The 23,338-nt window shown below is 44.9% G+C and overlaps 1 long non-coding RNA gene across 27 annotated transcripts in view; it reads right to left on the reverse strand.

Annotated features, from left to right (window-relative positions):
- LOC101020273 overlaps positions 1–23,338 on the reverse strand; it is a 139,981-nt gene that overhangs the window by 109,863 nt on the left and 6,780 nt on the right. For 24 of the 27 annotated variants that reach the window (XR_002516718.2, XR_002516717.2, XR_002516720.2 and 21 more), the window contains exon 3: positions 18,152–18,233. This is a non-coding gene — a long non-coding RNA (uncharacterized LOC101020273). Of the gene's footprint in view, positions 1–440; positions 519–12,064; positions 12,157–18,151; positions 18,234–23,338 lie in introns of all 27 variants that reach the window. The other 3 variants (XR_002516732.2, XR_002516734.2, XR_004178306.1) reach the window with 2 other exon arrangements.

Below are 23,338 nucleotides of genomic sequence, written 5' to 3' on the forward strand. Positions count from 1 at the left end.
AATCTCTTAGAGTAGCCATCCCCCAACCTTTTTGGTATCAGGAACCCGTTTCATGAAAGACAATTTTTCCATGGACAAAGGGGAGGGAATGGTCTTAGGATGATTCAAGTACATTACATTTATTGTGCACTTTATTATTATTATGTTGTAATATATAATAAAACAGTTATACAACTCACCATAATGTACAACCAGTGGGAGCCCTGAGCTTGTTTTCTTGCAATTAGATGAGATGGGAGACAGTGACAGATCATCAGGCATTAGATTCTCATAAGGAGCATGCAACCTAGATCCCTCACTTCCTCAGGTCACAACAGAGTTCCTGCTCCTAAGAGATTCTAACACTGCCACTGATCTGACAGGAGGCAGAGCTCCGGCAGCAATGCGAGTGATGATTGTAAAAATACAGATGAAGCTTTGCTCACTCGCCCACCACTTACCTCCTGCTGTGCAACCTGTTCCTAATGAGCCACAGACTAGGGTTGGGGACCCCTTTCTTAGAGCCTCTGGGTTGTCACCTGTAAAAGAAAGGCGCTACCATCTATCTCTTACACAGGTGAAATCACAACATACAGTTGAAAAGCCTATTAGAATGCTAGGTGTGCTGGCTCATGACTGTAATCCCAGCACTTTGGGAGGCCAAAGCAGGTGGATCACCTGAGCTCAGGGAATCGAGACCAGCCTGGCCAACATGGTAAAACCCATGTTCACTAAAAATACAAAAATTAGCCGGGTGTGGTGGCACACATCTGTAATTCCAGTTACTTGGGAGGCTGAGGCATGAGAACTGCTTGAACTCGGGAGGCGAAGGTTGCAGTAAGCCAAGATCAATCACACCACCGTGCTCCAGCCTGGGCAACAGAGTGAGGCTCTATCAAAAAAAAAAAAAAAGGCCTATTAAAGAGGAAACAGTGCTGTCTCTGTTGAACCAGCACTGTCTCAGAAGTCAAAGAAATGCTTCAAGAAGTAGTAAAGGACAAGAAGGAACCTGCCAAGTTGACATGAGAAAGGGGGTTTCTGGAAGAGGCAACAATACATACAAAGGGCAAGAGTTGGGCAGAGCCGCCAGGCACAGTGGCTCACACCTGTAATCCCAGCACTTTGGGAGGCCGAGGCAGGTGGATCACCTAAGGTCAGAGTTTGAGACCAGTCTGACCACCATTGTGAAACCCTGTCTCTACTAAAAAAATACAAAATTAACCAGGTGTGGCGGCACACACCTGTAATCCCAGCTACTTGGGAGGCTGAGGCAGGAAAATTGCTTGAACCTGTGAGGTGGAGGTTGCAGTGAGCCGAGATCGCTTCACTGCACTCCAGCCTGGGCAACAACAGCGAAACTCTGTCTCAGTTAAAAAAAGAGTTGTGCAGAGCCACAATCCAACAACACAGATACTAACAAGAAGATAAAAATGTGGATTAGTCAACAAGTAGTTATTGAGTGCCTCTACATACTAGGCACTGAAGATACACAACAAGGAACAAGCTCCCTGCCTTCACAGAGCTTCAAACCCACCAGGAGAGAAAGACAAACAGTTAAGTGGTCTTATGTAAACAAATAAGGTGCTAACAGTTTCTTTATATACAGTGCCAAAAAAACCCTTCAAGAGGAGATAATGCTTACTTGACAATTAAAGGCAAGGGACAGGCGGTGGCTCACGCCTGTAATCCCAACACTGTGGGAGGCCAAGGCGGGTGAATCACTTGAGGTCAGGAGTTCAAGACCAGCCTGGCCAATATGGAGAAATCCTGTCTCTACTAAAACTACAAAAATTAGCCAGGCATGGTGGTGCATGCCTGTAGTCCCAGCTACTCGAGAAGCTGAGACAGGAGAATCGCTTGAACTTGGGAGGCGGAGGTTGTAGTGAGCTGAGATAGTACCACTACACTCCAGCCTGGGTGACAGAGTAAGATTCCGTCTCAAAAAAAAGCAAGGGATAGTTAATTGAGGCAAAATGCACAGTAAAGACTGTTCCAGGCAGAGGCTATACAGCATTGCAAAGGCTCTCAGGCCAGAAACCGCTGGAGAAGGGGTCAACGAACTGTGAGCAGATGAGGGTGCCAGGAGTAGGGAAGGAGCTGGGATGACACTTGAAAAACATGCAGGGACTAGATACTGCAGGATCCAAGTAAAGAACTCAAATCTCTTCCCTGCCCCTTCAAGGGTAGAGAAGTGGCAGAGTCCTGTAAGTCAAAATATCTCTAAATATGGTCTGGAGGACTGGGTGCAGTGGCTCACACCCATAATCCCAGCACTTTGGGAGGCGGGTGGATCACCTGAGGTCAGGAGTTCAAGACCAGCCTGGTCAACATGACAAACCCCCGTGTCTACTAAAAATACAAAAAAAGAAAAAGAAAAACTTTAGCTGGGTATGGTGGTGGATGCCTGCATTCCCAGCTACTCTGGAGGCTGAGGCAGGAGAATCTCTTGAACCCAGCAGGTGGAGGCTGCAGTGAGCCAAGATCACTCCATTGCACTGCAGCCTGGGTGACAAGAGCGAAACTCTGTCTCCAAAAAAAAAAAAAAAAAGGAGAAAATAGATATCTTTGGCTAGGCGCAGTGGCTCATGTCTATAATCCCAGCACTTGGGGAGGCTGAGGCAGGTGGACTGCCTGAGGTCAGGAGTTTGAGACCAGCCTGGCCAACATAGTGAAACCCCGTCTGTACTGAATATACAAAAATTTAGCTGGGCATGGTGGCAGGTGCCTGTAATCCCAGCTACTCAGGAGGTTGAGGCAAGAAAATTGCTTGAACCCGGGAGGCAGAGGTTGCAGTGAGCTAAGATCGCGCCATTGCACTCCAGCCTGGGCAACAAGAGCGAAACTCCATCTCAAAAAATATATATATATATGATCTGGAGATGACGACTAGTGTCAGAATCACCTGGGAGGCTGATCAAGCTGCAGATACCTGGTCACCACCCCAAACTTACTGAATTAGAGTATCTAGCAGTTAATACCAGGAATCTGCATTTTAAACAAATATCCAGCGCCCCCTCCCTCACCCTCATAGGTAATTCTGATACACTAAAGCTTCAAAACCGTAACTCTAGGAACAAGGATAATGAAGAAAGGCCCTTACTTGAAGCTGGCTGTCAATGTCATAATTAGAGTACTATGTAAAGTCAGAGTCAAGCTGAGCATTAAGTAATCTAGACAGAGCAGTCTGAGCTAGGTGTGAAGGCGCACACCTATATCCCAGCTACTTGGGTGGCTGAGGCAGAAGGATCATTTGAGCTCAAGTTCAATGCTGTAGTGTGCTATGATCATGCTGGTGAACAGCCACTACACTCCAGCTTGGGCAACATAGTGAGACCTTGTCTCTAGAAAGAGAATCTGAATGAATTATGGAATTTGAAGGTCCCAAAGCGGGAAATAGAAAATAGAAGGCAGGACACTATAGCCATGGGACTTAAGAGAACAGAAGGAGCAAGTAAAGACAGTGAGCAGTCTCATGGAAATCACTAACAACAGTCATGATCTCCAGCTCTCTTAGGTTGGTTTTCCCAGCATGGCCCTAGGAAGGGAATGCAGGTGCCTCACCTCACAGAGACTAGATGACCAGGCCATATACTGCCCAGTCTGTGCACATAACCACTCCATCCAACCTTCAAAAGAGAACACACCCTTCCTCAGTAAGTACTCTATCTTCATGAATCCCCATCAGCCTGCAAAAGAGCTCTGAGCTACATACAAAAACATTCAGAACACCTCTAAGGGCCAGGGACTAGCGCTACCCCTCAAGACTCTCTACTTGGCACATCAGTGCCCCCAGCCCTGTCAAAATTTAAGAGCCAGGTCAGAAACCTTGATGCCCACTCCTACATGCCTTCAGATCCCACCATTCATGCACATCCAGCCAGTCTTCCACTACTTTTTGCTATGCCTCACGGACACAGTCCCATACTATATTCTACAGAATACTTGTTCCCCAAAATTCAGAGAGAAATTCCACAGATTCATGTTAAACAGAGTCCTGAACTCCTAACGCTGTTGAGGCCAGCTCCTATGCCTGGTTCAGTGGGAGGAGGTAGCCTGAAGAGAGCTCACTCCCTTCAACCTATCTGAAGGAAGCTCCAGCACTACTGCAGGCTTCTGTACACGCAACTTGTTTCAAAGATAAGGGAGCTGAACCTGCTATATTTAAAAGAATGGATGATAGGCTCTTGGCAGCAGAAATTGAGGTGGGGGAAAAGTTAAGGTAGGATTTCTGGGGATTTCATTTTAAAGTAAAGAGCCCATAAAACACAAAGAAAGTAATATACACTCTCACTCAAATCCTTGTATGTCAACTAACTGATCCTTTCTATAATCCAAAAGCTGGTTCCAAACTAAAGAGGTAAGAATGCTAAAAGATGATTTAAGTAATCCCCAAGATTATTTATGACCCTAATCCTGAACTGCTTGCCCTGTTCCTTCTTACACTCTACTCACTATCCAAGTGCTCCAGGTTTATGACTTAATGATTCAGCTTCCTGCTTCAGCCTTGTCTCATCCTTCAGGCCTTTTGCTTCCTTCCTTGCTTAGAATTCTACTCCACTGTCAGTTATTCTGCCCTCAGCTACCTGAAGTTAATAATAAGCCTACCCAGATTCTCAACCTTTATCCTCAGGACACATGCTGCCTTCATGAGCAAGTCTTTTGTGTCAGGCTTACCCTGGTTTCATGGATATGACCCAATCATTTTAGATGGTTCATCCAGGCAAACAAATCAATCAACAAAGATGGACGAAATAGGAAGAATGACAATGAACCAAGGGCCAGTGTTTAAAACTCACCCTGACATCCTAAAGTACACCTTCCTACACCTCAGGTGCTGCCCCCGATACTCTATCCCCCTCCCTAGTGCCCCACCTCAAAGGTCCTTCTAGCCACTGCTGATAAGCTTTGACTAGGAATTCATGGTGAGCACAACATAAGCTTATAGTCTAGTGAAGAACACAGACAACAAAAGAATTACAATACATATGATAATTAATGGCAAAGCATGCAGAGTTGTATGATCAAGGCTAATCAGGTGAAGTTATACCTAAGCTGTAACTTGGATGATGAACAGGAGATATCCAGGCAGTGGCAGAGCATTCTAGGCAGTGCCTAGAATGGTGTGTTCTAGGCACAGTGAAGAGCACATGCAAAGGCCCTGCAGCAAGCGAGCACATCTAAAGATATGTCATGAGCTGGCGGATGGGAAGGTCAAGATAGGGGACTGATACAGATGATGTTGGAGAGGCCAAAAGGGCCTAATAAGACAAAGGAAGTTGTTTTACTATTCACTTCACAAGTATTTATTGTCAATAATGTGTCAGACATTGTCCTAGATGCTAGGAATACAACAATTTAAACAAACAATATCAACCAGGCACAGCGGCTCACACCTGTAATCCCAGCACTTTGAGAGGCCAAGGTGGGCGGATCATTTGAGGTCAGGAGCTCAAGACCAGCCTGGTCAACATGGTGAAACCTTGTTCCTACTAAAAATACAAAAATTAGCCAGGCATGGTGGCACACACCTGTAATCCCAGCTACTGAGGAGGCTGAGGCACGAGAATTGCTCGAACCCGGGAGGCAGAGGTTGCAGTAAGCCAAAATAGAACCACTGTACTCCAGCCTGGGCAACAGAGCGAGACTCCATCTAAAAAAAAAAAAAAAAAAGGCCGGGTGCAGTGGCTCACACCTGTAATCCCAGCACTTTGGGAGGCTGAGACAAGCAGATCATGAGGTCAGGAGATCGAGACCATCCTGGCTAACATGGTGAAACCTCATCTCTACTAAAAGTACAAAAAATTAGCCGGGCATGGTGGCGGGCACCTGTAGTCCCAGCTGTTGGGGAGGCTGAGGTAGGAGAATGGCATGAACCCAGGAGACGGAGCTTACAGTGAGCCGAGATCGCGCCACTGCACTCCAGCCTTGGCTGGAGACGGGGCAAGACTCCGTCTCAAAAAAAAAAAACAAACCAGACAATATCCCTGTTCTCTTCTAATTAGAAAAGACTACAAACAAATATGTAAATAAACCAGAAAATTATCAGATATTGGTAAGTGCGATCACAGTATTAAAATAAGGTGACATAATAAAAGCATATGGGTAGACACTTTAGAATCATTAGATAGTCAGGGGAAGACCTGTCTGAAGAGATGGCATTTAAAAGCAGGGGCAGGGTGCAGTGGCACAGAGACGAGCTGTGAGACCTCATTTCTACAAAAAAATTTTTTAATAACTAGCCAGGCGCGGTGGCGCATGCCTTTAGTCCCAGCTACTGGTCAGGTTGAGGCAGGAAGATCCCTTGACCCCAGAAGGGTACGGGGGTACGCCGAGTTATGATCACATCACTGCACTACAGCCTGGGTTACAGAACGAGGATTCTGACTACAAAAAAAACACACACACACACACACACACACACACACGCAAAAAGAACAGAAAAGAAAGGAAGGAAGGAAAGAAAAGAAAAATCAGGCCGGGCGCGGTGGCTCAAGCCTGTAATCCCAGCACTTTGGGAGGCCGAGACGGGCGGATCACGAGGTCAGGAGATCAAGACCATCCTGGCGAACACGGGAAACCCCGTCTCTACTAAAAAATACAAAAAAACTAGCCGGGCGAGGTGGCGGGCGCCTGTAGTCCCAGCTACTCGGGAGGCTGAGGCAGGAGAATGGCGTAAACCCAGGAGGCGGAGCTTGCAGTGAGCTGAGATCCGGCCACTGCACTCCAGCCTGGGCGACTGAGCGAGACTCCGTCTCAAAAAAAAAAAAAAAAAAAAGAAAAATCAGGTATCTCAATAAAAGGAAGTCATTAAAAGCTCAATGGAGGCTGGGTGCAGTGGCTCACGCCTGTAATCTCAGAATTTTAGGAGGCTGAGGTGGGCGGATCACTTGAGGCCAGGAGTTCAAGACCAGCCTAACCAACATGGTGAAACCCCATCTCTACTAAAAATACAAAAATTAGCTGGGCATGGGGGCGCACACCTGTAATCCCAGCACTTTGAGAGGCCGAGGCAGGACAATCGCTTGAAACCAGGAGGCAGAGGTTGCAGTGAGCCAAAATCACACTACTGCACCCAAGCCCAGGAGACAGAGACTCTGCCTCCAAAACACAAAGTAGTTCAACGGAAATATCACTAACATCTAACCTTTTTTTTTTTTTTTTGAGACAGAGTTTTGCTCTTGTTGCCCAGGCTGGAGTACAATGGCGCAAACTCGGCTCACTGCAACCTCCAACTCCCAGGTTCAAGTGATTCTCCTACCTCAGCCTCCTGAGTAGCTGGGATTACAGGCCCCCACCACCACACCCAGCTAATTTTTGTATTTTTAGTAGAGATGAGGTTTGACCATGTTGGCCAGACTGGTCTCGAACTCCTGACCTCAGGTGATCCACCTGCCTTGGCCTCCCAAAGCACCAGGATTACAGGCATGAGCCACCGCATCCGGCCTCACTGACATCTTGTTAAGCAGGAGAATTATCATTTAAGCAATCATTCTTACATTTTACTTTATTTTTTTTCAGACAAGGTCTTGCTCTGTCACCAAGGTTGGAGTGCAGTGGCATCATTACAACTCACTGCAGCTTCAACCTCCCAAGCTCAGCCTCCCAAGTATCTGGGACCACAGGTGTGCACCAGCACCACATGTGGCTAATTTGTTATTTTTTGTAGAGACAGGGTCTCACTATGTTGCCTCGAACACCTGGGCTCAAGCGATCCTCCCATCTTGGCCTCTCAAATTGCTAGGATTACAGGCATAAGCCACCACGCCTAGCCCATTCTTCCATTTTATAAAGACCACTCTGGCTATAGTGTGGAGAATAGAATGGAGGTAGGGGTGAATAAAATTAAGACTGGAGGCAGTGATAGATAATGGATTATATAAACTAAGATAATGATGATAATAACAACTAACATTCATATAGCAATTAGTAGGTGCCAATCTATTATTCTAAGTATTTTACATATATTAATTCACTTAATCCTCACAAGTACTCTTTTATAAATTTAAAAACTAAGGTACAGGGTAGTAGCAATGGAGAGAAAAAGTGATTAGATTCAAGAAATATTGAGGAGGTAGGGAGGACAAGTCCTAGTGACTGGTTGTCAGATGTGGGAAGGGAAGGAAGGAATGATTAATCATTGCTATGTTTGGGGCTTTAGCTACTGCATGCTGTCTATAATGTATATGATTGGGCACTGGAGAAGGAGCAAGTGAGAAAAAGCAGGGGGCTACAAGACATCCCAGTGGAGTTGTAAGCAGTTGGATAATCTGGTCTAGAGATCTGGGCTGGAGATTTGGGAACCATCCACGTGTAGATGGTAACTGAAGCCGCCAAAGAGGTTGAGATCACCCAAAAACTGGAAATACCTTAATGTCTCAATAGAAAAATAGCCAACTAAAATACAGCATATCCATTCTATGAAATACTATCCAGCACCAAAAAGAATGAGATATGCCTTTTTGTATTAACATGGAATACTGTCAAAGCATGTTATTAAATCAAAGAATACCAGAACGATACATAAAATGTTATATCACTTGTATAGAGAATTAAATAAAACGCAAAATAATACTTTAAATTTTTTCTGGGTTCATACTTATGTAAGCAAACACACAGGAAAAAGTATGGCAGGTACATTCCAAACCACCAACACGTTACCTCTAGTGAATACAGAAATAACTGAAATGGGGAGACAGGAATAGTCAAAATATGCTCTACGATGTTTTGATATTTTAAAAATATAATTTATTATATTCTCTGTAAATTAAATAATTTTTCAAAAAGAATGCACAGAAGGAGGAGCTTACAAGGGAAATCTTTTGCTTCAGATACTAAATTCTCTCTGTCCTTCCCATCCTCCACTGGCCTTGAGGTTCACGTATTCTGGCTTCTCATCCAGCTACCTCTGAAATGTTAACACCAAGCCCCCTAATTCCATACTCTATCCCAAATCCTTGGCTCCAGGCAAGGCCTGGCCACCAATCCCTGAGCCTGGGCTATAGCCCTAGGAGGGGAGATCAGACACCAGTCTCAACACACACAGGGGAAATGGGTATAGATGCCCGCTTCAAGGACAGTGATTAAGTGGCCTTGCTGGCCAGCAGAAATTTCAAACAGAAAAAGGTATCTGAAAGTATCTGGCCATTTGGAAGCAGCTCTGGAGTGCTGAGGAATGGGGCTGAGCAACAGTCACGCAAAGTCAGGGGTGAAGTAGTAAGTGGTGGGTTGAAGAAAGAGCTAGTTTCATTTGTGAAGATTCCAAGTGAAGTGCTGCAATCTTATGGAAACCAGGTTTACAGAAAAAGGAGGAGTCAAGCTGCATTCTGTGAGAGTCTGGTTGGAGAACAGGGGTTTCTAGGAGTATCTAGAGGAGTCAATTCCAAAGCAGCAATTCCAAAAGGCACATTAGTAAAGGTTTAGTAGCTAGAGCAGCAGAACGAAGCTACAGATGTAAATAGAAAGGAGGTAAGGAAGATCTACAAATGAGGCAAGATGAAGGCAAATTAAAGCCTTTCCTTCGGCCAGGCACAGTGGCTCATGCCTGTAATCCCAACACTCTGGGAGGCCGAGGCGGGTGAATCACCTGAGTGAGGTCGGGAGTTCAAGACCAGCCTGACCAAAACGGAGAAAACCCGTCTCTACTAAAAAAAAAAACAAAATTACCCAGTCGTGGTGGTGCATGCCTGTAATCCCAGCTACTGGGAGGCTGAGGCAGAAGAATCGCTTGAACCCAGGAGGTAGAGGTTGCAGTGAGTAGAGATTGTGCCATTGCACTCCAGCCTGGGCAACAAGAGCAAAACTCTTGTCTCCAAAAAAAAAAAAAAAAAAAAAGACTTTCCTTCGTCAGTAAACCAAAGGCAGAGATGATCATGGGCAGCTTTCTGGTGACTGTACCCTTAAGTTTCAACTTTCTGTAGGTGAAAGACAATGTATTGGTCATGTTTTCCTGGTTACCCAAAAAATGACACAGCCCAGACCTTACCCAACAGCTGATTCACCATCAATTAATCTATATCACAGCCTGCTGGTCCTGACACCTCACACAGTCACATACTAGATAGCTCTGGGGAAAAAAAACAACCCAAGGTGAGCTGTCAAAGTCCTCTTCATACCTGACCTCGCCCTCTAGAGTAGGTTTCATTTCAAAACTGAAAGGGACTAAAGGGCTGGGGAAATCCAAAGATCAACAGAGCCAGGAACAGGTGGTTCCCAGCAGAAGCGTCCCAGGTTGGAACTCAAAACAGAAACCAGACCACTGATAAGACATGGTTTATGATGTCTGTCTCCAAGCCTTCAAATGCCATTTATGTTTTCTGATATTTACAATAGGGCATGACCACATTTATCCAACTCCTGACTACTAAAAATCTAATTCTCCAAGTGCTCAAGCAACTTCCTGGTTTTATTACATTTTAGAGCTTTGGGGTAGCTCCAATAACTGGGACGCAGGGAACGTGCGAATTCTTTAGCCCTTCAAATGGGCCACACATAATGAATTTTATCCCTTCCTCCTTCTTCATCTCCCCTCAAAGCCTTCGCAAAATTCCTGTCTCACTAAAAAGTTTCCAAGTTGTTCATAATGGCCCTCTCAATGGAGTAATATTCAATACACAAAAGTCTGGTTCATCAAAGGAGTCAGGTTATTTGCTTGAGGTTCATCTGTAACTAGCTATATGACCTTGGACAAGTCACTTCACCTTTCTGAGCTCAATTTCAATTTCCTCATCTATAAAGTAAAGAGGTTGGAAACAAAAGAAAGGGAAGCAATAAAACAACCTCGAACTGAAAAAAGACTTTAAGTTCTTAAGTCTAAAAGGCTCATCGAGTGCCAACAAGGGTTATTTTTAAAAGGCATACACCTCAGCCTGGCCAACATGGCAAAACCTCATCTCTATTAAAAATACAAAAATTAGCCAGGCGTGGTGGCAAGCATCTGTAATCCCAGCTACTCAGGAGGCTGAGGCAGAAGAATTGCTTGAACCCAGGAGGCAGAGGTTACAAAGAGTCGGGATCGTGCCACTGCACTCCAGACTGGGCGACATGAACAAGACTCCATCTCAAAAAAACCAAAACAAAACAAAAAGACATACAGGAAGCATACCACAGGAAATTCTAAGCATAAATAAAAATTCACAAACTTCCAGAACAAGAGAACAGATTATTACTTACAAGGAAAAAAAATCCCACTGGACTTCTCATCTGTATTACTAGAAACTCAAAACACTGGAAAGCTACTTAGACTCTGTCGAGACTAGGACCAGTATTCCAAGAATTCTAAACCTAACCACAATATCATTCATACACAAAGGTTAAAAAGAAACTGGACATTAAAAGACTTTGAAAGTACCACCCATGCCCCACTTCTAAGAAAATCACTCAAAGAAATGTCCTACTTGACTGGGAGCGGTGGCTCACGCCTATAATCCCACCACTTTAGGAGGCCAAGGCGGACAATCACGAAGTCAGTAGCTCGATACCAGCCTAACATGGCGAAATCCTGTCTCTACTAAAAAAATAAAATACAAAAATTAGCTGGGCATGGTGGCACACACCTGTAGGAGGCTGAGGCAGGAGAATCACTTGAACTCAAGAGGCGGAGGTTGCAGTGAGCCGAGATTGCGCCCTTGCACACCAGCCTGGATGACAGAGTGAGACTTCGTATCAAAAAAAAAAAAATGTCCCAGCCAATTAATATTTAACTGTAACAAAGCTAGGAAAGACAAACTATATAAAAAACATATGTTTCCCCTCTCCAACAAAAACCTTTTAATGAGTTTGGACCAGATAACTTCAAATGGCCTTTCCAAGTATAAGCAGAAACTGCCCTGTACACCACAGTCCTTGGCAGTCTGGGTTTGTGAGTTGTTCATCACCTAGTGGCCTGATGAAGTAAATGCAGTTTGTCAAGTGCCCGGATAAACTTCCAGCCATTTTGTGAGCTCTGATGGTGTATGCAGCAGGGCAGCAGCCTGACCACCTAATGATTACAAGAGTAGGAGACTGTAAACCCTCCAAACTCATAGACAATTGTAAACTTAGGTCAACATTTATTCATTCTTCAAGGAGGAAGGGAAAGCATACCCACCTTCTAACTAAATAATCCTAAATGAAGCACAAATTTGTCAGGCTGCATTTACAAAGTAGGGAGAGGTAGAAATTCCTTTTGTGCAGACTGATCTGAATTGAAAGAAAGTTTAGACATTAGGATAAACTGCAAATATGTCTTATACATAGGAAGACTGTCTTCAAGGGTTCACAAGTTGGCATGCGGAAGATGTATTATATTTATTCTGTATAGTTCTGGGGTACTGGTCTAAAATTAGGCCGGGCACAGTGGTTCACGCCTGTAATCCCAGCACTTTGGGAGGCTGAGGTGGGAGGATCACCTGAGGTGAGGAGTTCGGGACCAGCCTGGCCAACATGGTGAAATCCCATCTCTACTAAAAATACAAAAATTAGCCAGGAGTGGTGGCACACACCTGTAATCCCAACTACTCAGGAGGCCAAGGCAGGAGAATCACTTGAACCCAGGAGGTGGAGGCTGCAGTGAGCCAATATCATGCCACTGCACTCCAGCGTGGGCGACAGAGTGGGACTCCGTCTCAAACATAAATAAAAATAAAAATTAATGAGAAATCTCGATTAGATTTCAATTCAAAATAAGAAATAATTTTCAGCAGGGCGCAGTGGCTCATGTCTGTAATCCCAGCACTTTGGGAGGCCAAGGCAGGAGGACTGATTGAGGTCAGGAGTCCAAGACCAACCCAGACAACATAGCAAGACCCAATATCTACAGAAATTTTTCTTTTTTTTTTTTTTGTAAGAAAGAGTCCTGCTCTGTTGCCCAGGCTGGAGTGCAGTGGCACGATCCCGGCTCACTGCTACCTCTGCCCCCTGGGATCAAGCAATTCTCGTGTTTCGGCCTCCCAAGTAGGTAGGATTACAGATGTGAACCACCATGCCCAACAAACTTTTTTATTTTTAGTAGAGATGCGGTTTCGCCACATTGGCCAGTCTGATCTCAGACTCCTGGACTCAAGTGATCCACCCACCTCGGCCTCCCAAAGTGCTGGGATTACAGGCATGAGCCACTGCACCTAGCCTCTACAGAAAATTTTTAGAATTAGCCTGGTATGGTGGCACACGGTAGTCCCAACTACTCAGAAGATTGAGGCAGGAGGATCACTTGAGCCCAGGAGTTCAAGGCTACAGTAAGCTATGATCACACCACTGCACTTTGGCCTGGGTGAAATAGCAAGACCCTGTCTCTTAAAAATAGAAAAAGGCCAGGTGGCCGGGCACAGTGGCTCACGCCAGTAATCCCAGCACTTTGGGAGGCAGAGGCGGGAGGATCATTTGAGGTCAGGAGTTTGAGACCAACCTAGTCAACATGGTGAAACCCTGTCCCTACTGAAAATTTAAAAATTAGCCAGGCATGATGTCAGGTGCCTGTACTCCCAGCTACTGGGGAGGCTGAGGCAGCAGAATCACTTGAACTCGGGAGGCAGAGGTTGCAGTGAGCCAAGATTGTGCCACTGCACTCCATCCTGGGTAACAGAGCAAGATTCTGTCTCAAAAATAAAATAAAAATAAAATAAAATAAATAATTTTTGCTGGGCATGGTGGCTCATGCCTATAATCCCAGTACTTTAGGAGGTCAAGGCAGAAGGATCACTTGACCCCAGGAATTCGAGACCAGTCTGAACAATATAATGAAACCCTGTCTCTACAAACAAAAAGAAGAAAAAAAAAAGAAGAAAAAAAAAACAACAGCTGGGCATGGTGGCATGTGCCTGTATTCCCAGCTACTCGGGAGAAGCTGAGGGGGAGGATCACTTGCGCCACGGAGGCTGAGGCTTCAGTGAGCTGTAATCCAACACTGCACTCTGGCCTGTGAGACAGAGCAAGACCCTGTCTCAAAAAAGTATTATTATATTTCTACCAATGAGAGCTTTTCAACAATAATGTCCTCAAGAAGTGATGAGCTCCCCTATTAATGGAGGTATTCAAAGAGAACTTGAAAGATCATTTGTCAGGAGAATGATAGAAAGCATTCCTGTAACTGGATGGCAAGCTGGAGACAAGGAGACTGCATTAAATTACTTCAAAGGCTCTAGCTCCAAGAGTTTTTATTCCAAATAAAAACAAAACAAAACAAAAACCACTAACAAATAAGAAGTCCTCCTCCTATTTAAAGATCCAACCAGGTAGTACAACTTAGTAGCTAAAAGTACAGGTTTGATACTACTTTCTCTTGAGTAAATCTGGACAAATTACTTAACTCTACTTGCCTCTAGTTTAGAATAGGAGTACCTATTTCGTAAGATTACTGTGAAGATTAAATGATACGATACTTAATGTTAAGTACTTAAAACAGTGTCTGACACACGAACGTGTTTAAAACTAGCAGCTTAAAAAGGAAAGAAAAAGGAAAGGTGGAAATGGGAGAAAGGCAAGGAATGAAACCTAAATGTGTGGCTTGTTTTCATTATGTGTACCCAAGCCTCAACCAAAGCATTCCTGGCTGTTGCTGGCCAGAGGCTGGGTTCCCTTGGCAACCACCCTCAAAAAAGAACCTAGATCTACCTTCTTCAGGGAGACGGCTCATCCCTTGCCCTAGAATCTGGCATCTTCCCTGCACAAGGCAGACTCTCTAAGAACTCACAGCTGAGCGTGGTGACTCACGCCTGTAATCCCAGCACTCTGGGAGGCTGAGACAGGCGGATCACGGGGTCAGGAGATCGAGACCATCCTGGCTAACATGGTGAAACCCCGTCTCTACTAAAAATACAAAAAAATTAGCCGGGCATGGTGGTGGGCGCCTGTAGTCCCAGCTACTCAGGAGGCTAAGGCAGAATGGCGTGAACCCAGGAGGTAGAGCTTGCAGTGAGCCGAGATCATGCCACTGCACTCCAGCCTGGGCGACAGAAACTCTGTTTCAAAAAAAAAAAAAAAAGAACTCACAAATACCACTGCCCCAAACTCAAGGAGCTAAGCACGTGTTACTCTTACTTCCTATGATCAATTACAGGATATCAGAGTTCAAAGAGACCTCAGAGGCCATCTAGAGCAACTCCTTTGTTTTTGTTTTTTTGTTTTTGTTTTTTTTGGAGACAGAGTCTTGCTCTGTCGCCCAGGCTGGAGTGCAGTGGCACAATCTCGACTCACTGCAACCTCCACCTCCTGGTTTCACGCGATTCTCCTGCCTCAGCCTCCCGAGTAGCTGGGACTACCGGCACACGCCACAACACCCGGCCTTTTTTTTGTATTTTTAGTAGAGACAGGGTTTCACCATATTGGCCAGGCTGGTCTGAAACTTCTGGCCTCGTGATCCACCCACCTCAGCCTCCCAAAGTACTGGGATTACAGGCATGAGCCACCGCGCCTGGTCGCAACCCCTTTGTTTAATAAATGAGCACCATAAAACTAAAAAAAGTGAAATCCTAAATATGGCAAGTTGGTGGCAGAGCCAAGACAAGATCATAGTCCTTGTTATTCCTAGTCCAGTGGTCAAAATCTTCCCATTTTTCATATGAGAAAAACAGAACTGGCCCTACTACTCTTAAACCACACAGTCCACACTACCTACTTAACAGAGGTAAGAAAAGACTACAGGCAGTAGAGTGCAGAGATTAGAGCATGAACTCGGGGCTGGACGCAGTGCCTCATGCCTGCAATCCTAGCACTTTGGGAGGCCAAGGGGGGCGGATCATGAGGTCAAGAGATCGAGCATCCTGGCCAACATGGTGAAGCCCCATCTCTACTAAAAAATACAAAAACTAGCTGGGCATGCTGGCACGTGCCTGTAGTCCCAGCTACACAGGAGGCTGAGGCAGGACAATCGCTTGAACCCAGGAGACGGAGGTGGTTGCGGTGAGTCAAGATCGCACCACTGCACTCCAGCCTGGCCACAGAGCAAGACTCCATCTCAACAAAAAAAACGTAAGCATGAACTCAGGTCGGACTGCCTTATTTAAATCCCTGCTCTACTACTTATTAACTTCGCAACTTGAAGCAAGTTTTCTAACCTCTCTTCAACTCTATAAAACAGGGATAAGAGTCACCATGAGGTTATTTTTAAGGATTAAATGAGATAATTCGTGTAGAGTACATAGCATGTAGAAAATTCCCAATGTGTGGCCAGGCACAGTGGCTCAATGCCTGTAATCCCAGCACTTTGGGAGTCTGAGGCAGGCGGCTCACCTAAGGCTGCGAGTTCAAGACCGCCCTGAGGCACATCGAGAAACCCCATCTCTAGTAAAAACACAAAATTAGGCCGGGCGCGGTGGCTCAAGCCTGTAATCCCAGCACTTTGGGAGGCCGAGACGGGCGGATCATGAGGTCAGGAGATCGAGACCATCCTGGCTAACAAGGTGAAACCCCATCTCTACTAAAAATACAAAAACAGCTCAAGGGTGGCAGGCTCTGTAGTCCCAGCTACTCGGGAGTTGAGGTGAGAATGGCGTGAACCCGGGAAAGCTGGAGCTTGCAGTGAGCTGAGATCGCTGGCCACTGCACTCCAGCCTGGGCCACAGAGCCAGACTCCGCCGTCTCCAAAAAAAAAACACAATTAGCCGCGTGTCACATGTGCCTGTAATCTCAGCCACGGGATGCTGAGGCAGGAGAACGCCCAAACCCGGAGGCGGAGGTTGCGGTGAGCCAGTATCACGCCATTGCACTCCAGCCTAGGCAACAAGAGCGAAACTCCGTCTCAAAGAAAAAAAAAAAAGAGAATTCTCAATGTGTACGCTGTTCTACTACTCATCATTACCAGTCACGTGAGAAAATAAACAAGCATAATAGCAAGAGAGGCTGGACAAGCTCTTACTTCTGGTCCAAAAAGCACTGAGACACAGGTGTTAGTTAAGCTCCATTTCCTGGCCCAGAAAACACCCAAACCCTCAGCAGAAGAATATAACTAACCTATCATTCATGTCTTTGGATCTAGGGAAGAATCAATTCAGAGAATAATCAAGGCACATGCTACACTGATAAGATCCTTAAGATCACAATGCAGGTTAGGTAAGTCAGAACTCAAGCCTGACCTTTACCCCTACACTCAAGTTTGACAAGATGCAGTTTTTGCCCAGTCTTCCCCTCAACCTACTAAGGTGATGCAGCATAATGGTTAATAGCAAAAGCTCTGGAGTTTGACTGCCTGGGTGCAAACTAGTTCCATCATTTATATACTGTGTGACCTAGGTAAATTACTTTATTTACCTTATTTCTCTAAGCCTTTGTTCATCCATCTTTTAAATGAGAATAACAACTATTTTAATTTTTATGATAACAGCTGACATTTGGTAAGCACTTTCTATGTGCCAAGCACTATGCTAAGCACTTTACACAGTTTATGTCATTTAACTGTCACCACCATCTTAGGAGGTAGGTATTATCATTATCCTCACTGTACAGATACAGATGCTCCTTGACTTATGATGAGTTACATCCCGAATACCGTAAGTCAAAAACACAATTAATATACTTAGCCTACCAAACATCAGAGCTTACCCAAGTCTATCTTAAATATGCTCAGAACACTTATATTCATTAGCCTCTAGCTCGGCAAAATCATCTAATACAATACCTACTATAAACCTGAATATCTCATGTAATTTATTAAAAACAGTACAGTGTGCAATGTTGGTTGCCTTCATGATTGCATGGCTGACTGGGAGCTGCAGCTTGTTGCTGCAGCCCAGCATCATGAGAATATATCATACCATGTGACACTAGGCCAGGAAAAGATCAAAATTCAGAATTTCAAGTGCAGTTTCTAATTAACGTATATGGCTTTTGCACCATCGTAAAGTTGAAAATTTTAAGTCGAACCACTGTAAGTCAGGGACTATCTGTACAAATGAGGCATAGTTTTCTTGTTCAAGGCTACACAATCAGTTACTGGCAAAACAGGTGTCAAAGCAAGAGGTCCGACTCCAAAGTCTATGCTCCTTACTCCTACACTACACTGGCTCTACTTCTCATAGTACAACAATCATATGGTTGTTAGAAGATGGCAACCAACATAAAGGGCTTAGCACAGTGCCTGGTTCATCAAAAATGGCCATTACTATTATTTTTTATCATCATTATCAATCCCTTTAAGCCTCTCTCAAAGATTACTACCTCCTAAGTTCCAATTTCATCTAAAAGGAAAGGGTTGTTTTCTTACCTAGCTACCACCTCACGGAGTAGCTGGGAGTGGGGCTGTAGTCTTTTTGTTTCATTTCCCTCATGTAATACAGGATAAGTAACTGGATGGAGAAAAAGGGAAATATTTATTAGAAACATGTTACTCTATAAAAAGCAATATTCTAAAGTCTTTGTTTTTAAAAATAAAACCTTTATTACTCTCATTGGAAAAAAAAAGCATACACTTATTATAAAACTTCTTTTTTTCCCAAAATAAAGCAGAGATAAATAGTATTTACTTTAAAAAGAAACTGTCGGCCGGGCACAGTGGCTCACGCTTGTAATCCCAGCACTTGGGGAGGCCGAGGAGGGCAGATCACCCAAGGTCAGCAGTTCGAGACCAGCCTGGCCAACGTGATGAAACCCCGTCTCTACTACTAAAAATACAAAATATTATCTGGGCATGGTGGTGTCCACCTGTTGTCCCAGCTACACAGGAGGCTGAGGCAGGAGACTCACTTGAAGCCAGGAGGCAGAGGTTGCAGTGAGCTGAGACGACGAAACTGCACTCCAGCCTGGGCAACAAGAGTGAAACTCTGTCTCAAGAAATAAAAAATAAAAATTAAATAAATTAGCCAGGCGCGGTGGCTCACTCCTGTAATCTCAGCACTTTTGGAGGCCAAGGTAGGCGGATCACGAGATCAGGAGTTTGAGACCAGCCTGACCAACACAGTGAAACCCCGTCTCCACTAAAAATACAAAAATTAGCCAGGCGTGGTGGCACACGCCCGTAATCCCAGCTACTCAGGAGGCTGAGGCAGGAGAATCACTTGAACCTGGAAGGTAGAAGTGGCAGTGAACCGAGATCGCGCCACTGCACTCCCACCTGGGGGACAGAACGAGACTCTGTCTCAAAAAACAAAAAATTAAATAAATTATTCATTCAGCTCCTATGTCAAAGGCACTGTTCTAGGAGTGGGGCTATAGCAATGAGCAAAACAAAACCCTAACCATCATGAAATTTACATTCTAGTGGGTGGTGACATGTAATAAACTATGGTAGAGAGTCCCTAGAACACAATGCCTGGCACGCAGCAGACAGCACTCAATAAGTACTTGCCAAATAACGAACAATGAATGAATGAACAGTATGTCAAATAGCAAGCACTATGCAGAAAAGTAAAACAGGGAAGGGGAGCAGAGAAAGCAGAATGCAGAGAGATAGCTTTTATTTTAAATAAGGCAGTTAAGGTATATTTCACTGATTAAATGACAGTTGAGCAGAAACCTGAAGGAGATAAGGGAGAAGGCCATACTGACATCTGGAAAAATGATGTTCCTGGCAGAAAAAACAACTACAAACGCCCCAAGGCATGGCATGCTGGAGCAACTGCAAAGGAGACCAGTGTGGCTATAGCACAAGGGGAAGTGGTATGAAGTCAGAGCACTGGGAGACGGTAGTGTGGATCCTATATGGTCTTGTAGACCATGATAGGGACACTACCTTTTAATCCAGGTGGGATTTTAATCTGGGCACCCAGGTGACAGTTTTCAGCAAAGCAGTGACTTGATCTAATACACACTTAAAAGAATTATTCTGGTCACTGTTAAAATTAGATTTAGGGAACAAAGAGCAAAAGGAGGAAGATCATTTAGAAAGCTATTCCAGTGGCAGCAGGGCAGGTGGTGGGAAGTGTTTAAATACTGGATATATTTTAAGGTGAAGTTGACAGGATCTGCTGGTGAAATGGATGAGGAGAATGAAAAAACAAGAGTTAAGGGAGACTCTCTATATATTCAATACACAGATGAATAGCAACTCTGAGATGGGGAGGACCTTCCAGAAATGCAGATTTGAGAAGAAATGTTCTCAAGTTTTTTAATAAGTTGAATAGACTATTAGACACCCAAGTGGAGATATCCAGTGAATAGTTGGATATAAGTCTTGAGTTCAGGGAAAGACATTCAAGCTAATAATGTAAACTCACGAATTGTCAGGGAATAACGGCATTTAAAGTCTTAATCAAGTCCAGCCTGAGCAACATAGTGAGACCCTCTCTCTACAAAAAAATAATAAAGTAGCCAGGCATGGTGATAGGTACCTGTAGTACTAGCGACTGAGGAGGGGTGGGAGGATTTCTTGAGACCATGAATCAAAGGCTACAGTCAACTATGATCATACCACTGCACTCCAGCCTGGGCAACAAAGCCGAATCTGTCTCTCGGCGGCCTGCCTGCATCCAGCACTTTGGGAGGTCGGTACAGGCTGATCGCAGGTCAGAGATCGAGACCATCCCGCTAACACGGGGCAAACCCCATCTCTTACTAAAAATACAAAAACTAGCCGGGCGTAAGTGGCGGTGCCTGTAGTCCCAGCTAACCAGGAGGCTGAGCAGGAGAACATGCGAACCCGAGAAGGAGCTTGCAGTGAGCTGAGATCCCGCCACGCACTCCAGCCTGCAGGATAGAGCAAGACTCCGGCTCTCTAAAAAAATAAATAAAATACTCCTGAAAGAGAGCACCTAGGAAAAGAGTGTAGACAGAGAAGGGATCCAAGGATTGCTCTGAGTACTCCATAAATGGAGGCTGAGGAGATGAAGAATAAGAAAAAAAAAAAGTTGAGAAGGAGCAAACCGGCAGGCGTGAACAGTAACAAGCGAAAGTGACATCCTGAAGACAATAAGTGAAGCTTAGCGAATAGATCAATAACAATGTTACTGAGACATCAAGAACAAAAATGGGTGAGAAATGACCACTAACTCTACATACATTTTCTAAGCTTGTTCTTTTCCTACCCAAGACAACATTTTCTTTCTTTAATCCACATAAAAATCCCAGCACTGGCTGGGCACGGTGGCTCACGCCTGTAATCCCAGTACTTTGGGAGGCCGAGACAGGTGGATCAATGAGGCCAGAGATCGTGAGACCATCCTACAACATGGTGCAACCCCCGCCTCTACTGCTAAAAGCAAAAAAACAATCCAGCCGGGCTTAGGTATGGGCCTATAGTCCCAGCTACTGGGAGAGCCTGAGGCAGGACAATGGCGTGAACTCCGGGAGGCATGGAGCTTGCAGTGAGCTGAGATCTGGGGCCACTGCACTCCAGCCTGGCGACAGAGAGACTCCACCCCAAAAAAAAAAAAAAAAAAAAAAATCCCAGCACTACCCAACGAACACACAGAAGGTTTCTATTTAATTCAGCTATATCCGTGTCTCAGAAATACAAAAAGCAAAAAGCAAAAATCAAATGACCAAGACACAAATAAATATTACACACAGTGAATAATGTTGAACAAATGCTTTGTCTGGTTGAAGTAACTCTCTGAGACAAAATCCCTAAGTCTTGCTTGTGCTTAGTAAGTGGGATCAGAGAAACAAGTTATTTAAATGTATTTTTTGTTGTTGTTCTGCATAAAGTAGCAATCATTCTTGAACTCCTTTCTCTTTTCCCTAACTCAAATCTCCTAACCAGCTTAACAAAGACCCTAAATTTCCACACATACCCCTCCTCAGAAACAAAGCAAAACACAGTAAGATTCAAAAGTTAGATGAGAAAGAAGTAGTAGATCTGTGCACTGTGCCCTGTCTTTGAGACAGAGTTTCAACTTTGCCCAGCTTTGGCAACAATGACAACCTCTGCCTTCCCGGTTCAGTGATTGTTCTGCCTCAGTTTCCTTGCGCAGCTCTCGCCGGATTACATAGCATGTGCCACCACACCCAGATGCTTTAGCAGGCCTGCAAATGCCGCCAGGCTGATTTGAACTCCTGACTCAGTGATTCATCTTCCTTCCTGCGCCAGGGGACGGCGTGAGCCAGCTGTGCCTCGGCCTACCCTCTTTCTATGGACAGAGAGTTATCCATCATTTGCTAACCTGTTAGGTTTAATTTACATTTTCTCCTTAGAAGCTCTAGATAGATGGCCGGGTGGCCTTCCACACCGCACCCCCAGCACTTTGGGAGGCTCCAGCGGGCGGATCATCAGGTCAGATCGAGACCATCCCAGCTAACGAGTGAAACCTGTCTCTACTAAAAAATATTAAAACATTAGCCGGGCGTGGTGGTGGACACCTGTAGTCCCAGCTACTCGGAAGGCTGGACGAGGGAAAGAATGGCATGAGCCCAGGAGGCGACAGAGCCGGACCAGCCGCACTCCAACCCAGGACAAAGCTTATGCGAATTGTCTCAGGGAAAAAAAAGAATCTGTGGACCTTGTATGATAAATTCTGATTGCCCGCCTTTAAAAGAGAATTATTGCTATAAAATAAGGCCTTTAACTTTCTGTGCTCTAGCAAGTATAGTCAAATCTCAATAATCTATACTCACTGAAGCGAAATCAATAAATTCAAATTCCCAAAAATCCGCCACAAACATCCTTCATTCATATCTTCCTGAAATGACTACAACTTCTGAATGGACTGTGCTCTCTTTGACTTCAGGCCTTTGTTTCCTCTGCCTGGAATACCCTTCCCTGTCCTCCACCTTGCAGTCTGCTGGGGTTTGAAATTTCAACCTGCCCAGCAGTTGGGATACTTTTGTAGAGACAGGGTTCGCTGCCCAGGCTGGTCTTGAATTCATAGGCTCAAACAATCCTCCTGCCTCAGCTGCCCAAAGTGGAGGGATTACACGTGTGAGCCACCAGACCCAGCTATACCAACCCCACCACACTTCTTACATTTCTCAGAGAACCAAGAAGTGATCTCCTAACAGCAGTGCAGGGTCACCAGCACATGAGGTCAAACTGCTATTATCTACAAAATGGGTAAGACATATTGCTTGAAGTGCTCATATTTCCGCCTGGAGGCCACACTTCCCAGCCTGGCATTTCTACTCTATGAGAAAGAAAGCCACTTTCCATATATAAAAAATTTCGCCGGCATGCGGTCTCCAGCCTGTAATCCCAGCACTTTGGGAGAGGCCGAGACGGGCGGACAAGAGGTCAGGAGACGACACCATCCTGGCTAACACGTGAAACCCCATCTCTACTAAAAATACAAAACTAGCCAGGCTGTAGGTGGTGGGCCAGTCCCAGCTACCGGGAGGCTTGAGGTATGGAGAGAAGGTAAAACCAGTGAGGCTGAGCTTGCAGGAGCCAGATCCCACCAGCCCCAGAGGAGTGAGCACCTGGCCCCAAAAAAAGAAAAAAAAATTTTCTATCCTATTAACACGGTGAAAAACCCTACCAAAATATTAAAATTTAGCCAGGCTGCAGAATGCTCTTGTAGTCCTG

The sequence above is a fragment of the Papio anubis genome, chromosome 14, assembly GCF_008728515.1.
Source record: "Papio anubis isolate 15944 chromosome 14, Panubis1.0, whole genome shotgun sequence".
NCBI classification, from domain to species: Eukaryota; Metazoa; Chordata; class Mammalia; order Primates; family Cercopithecidae; genus Papio; species Papio anubis.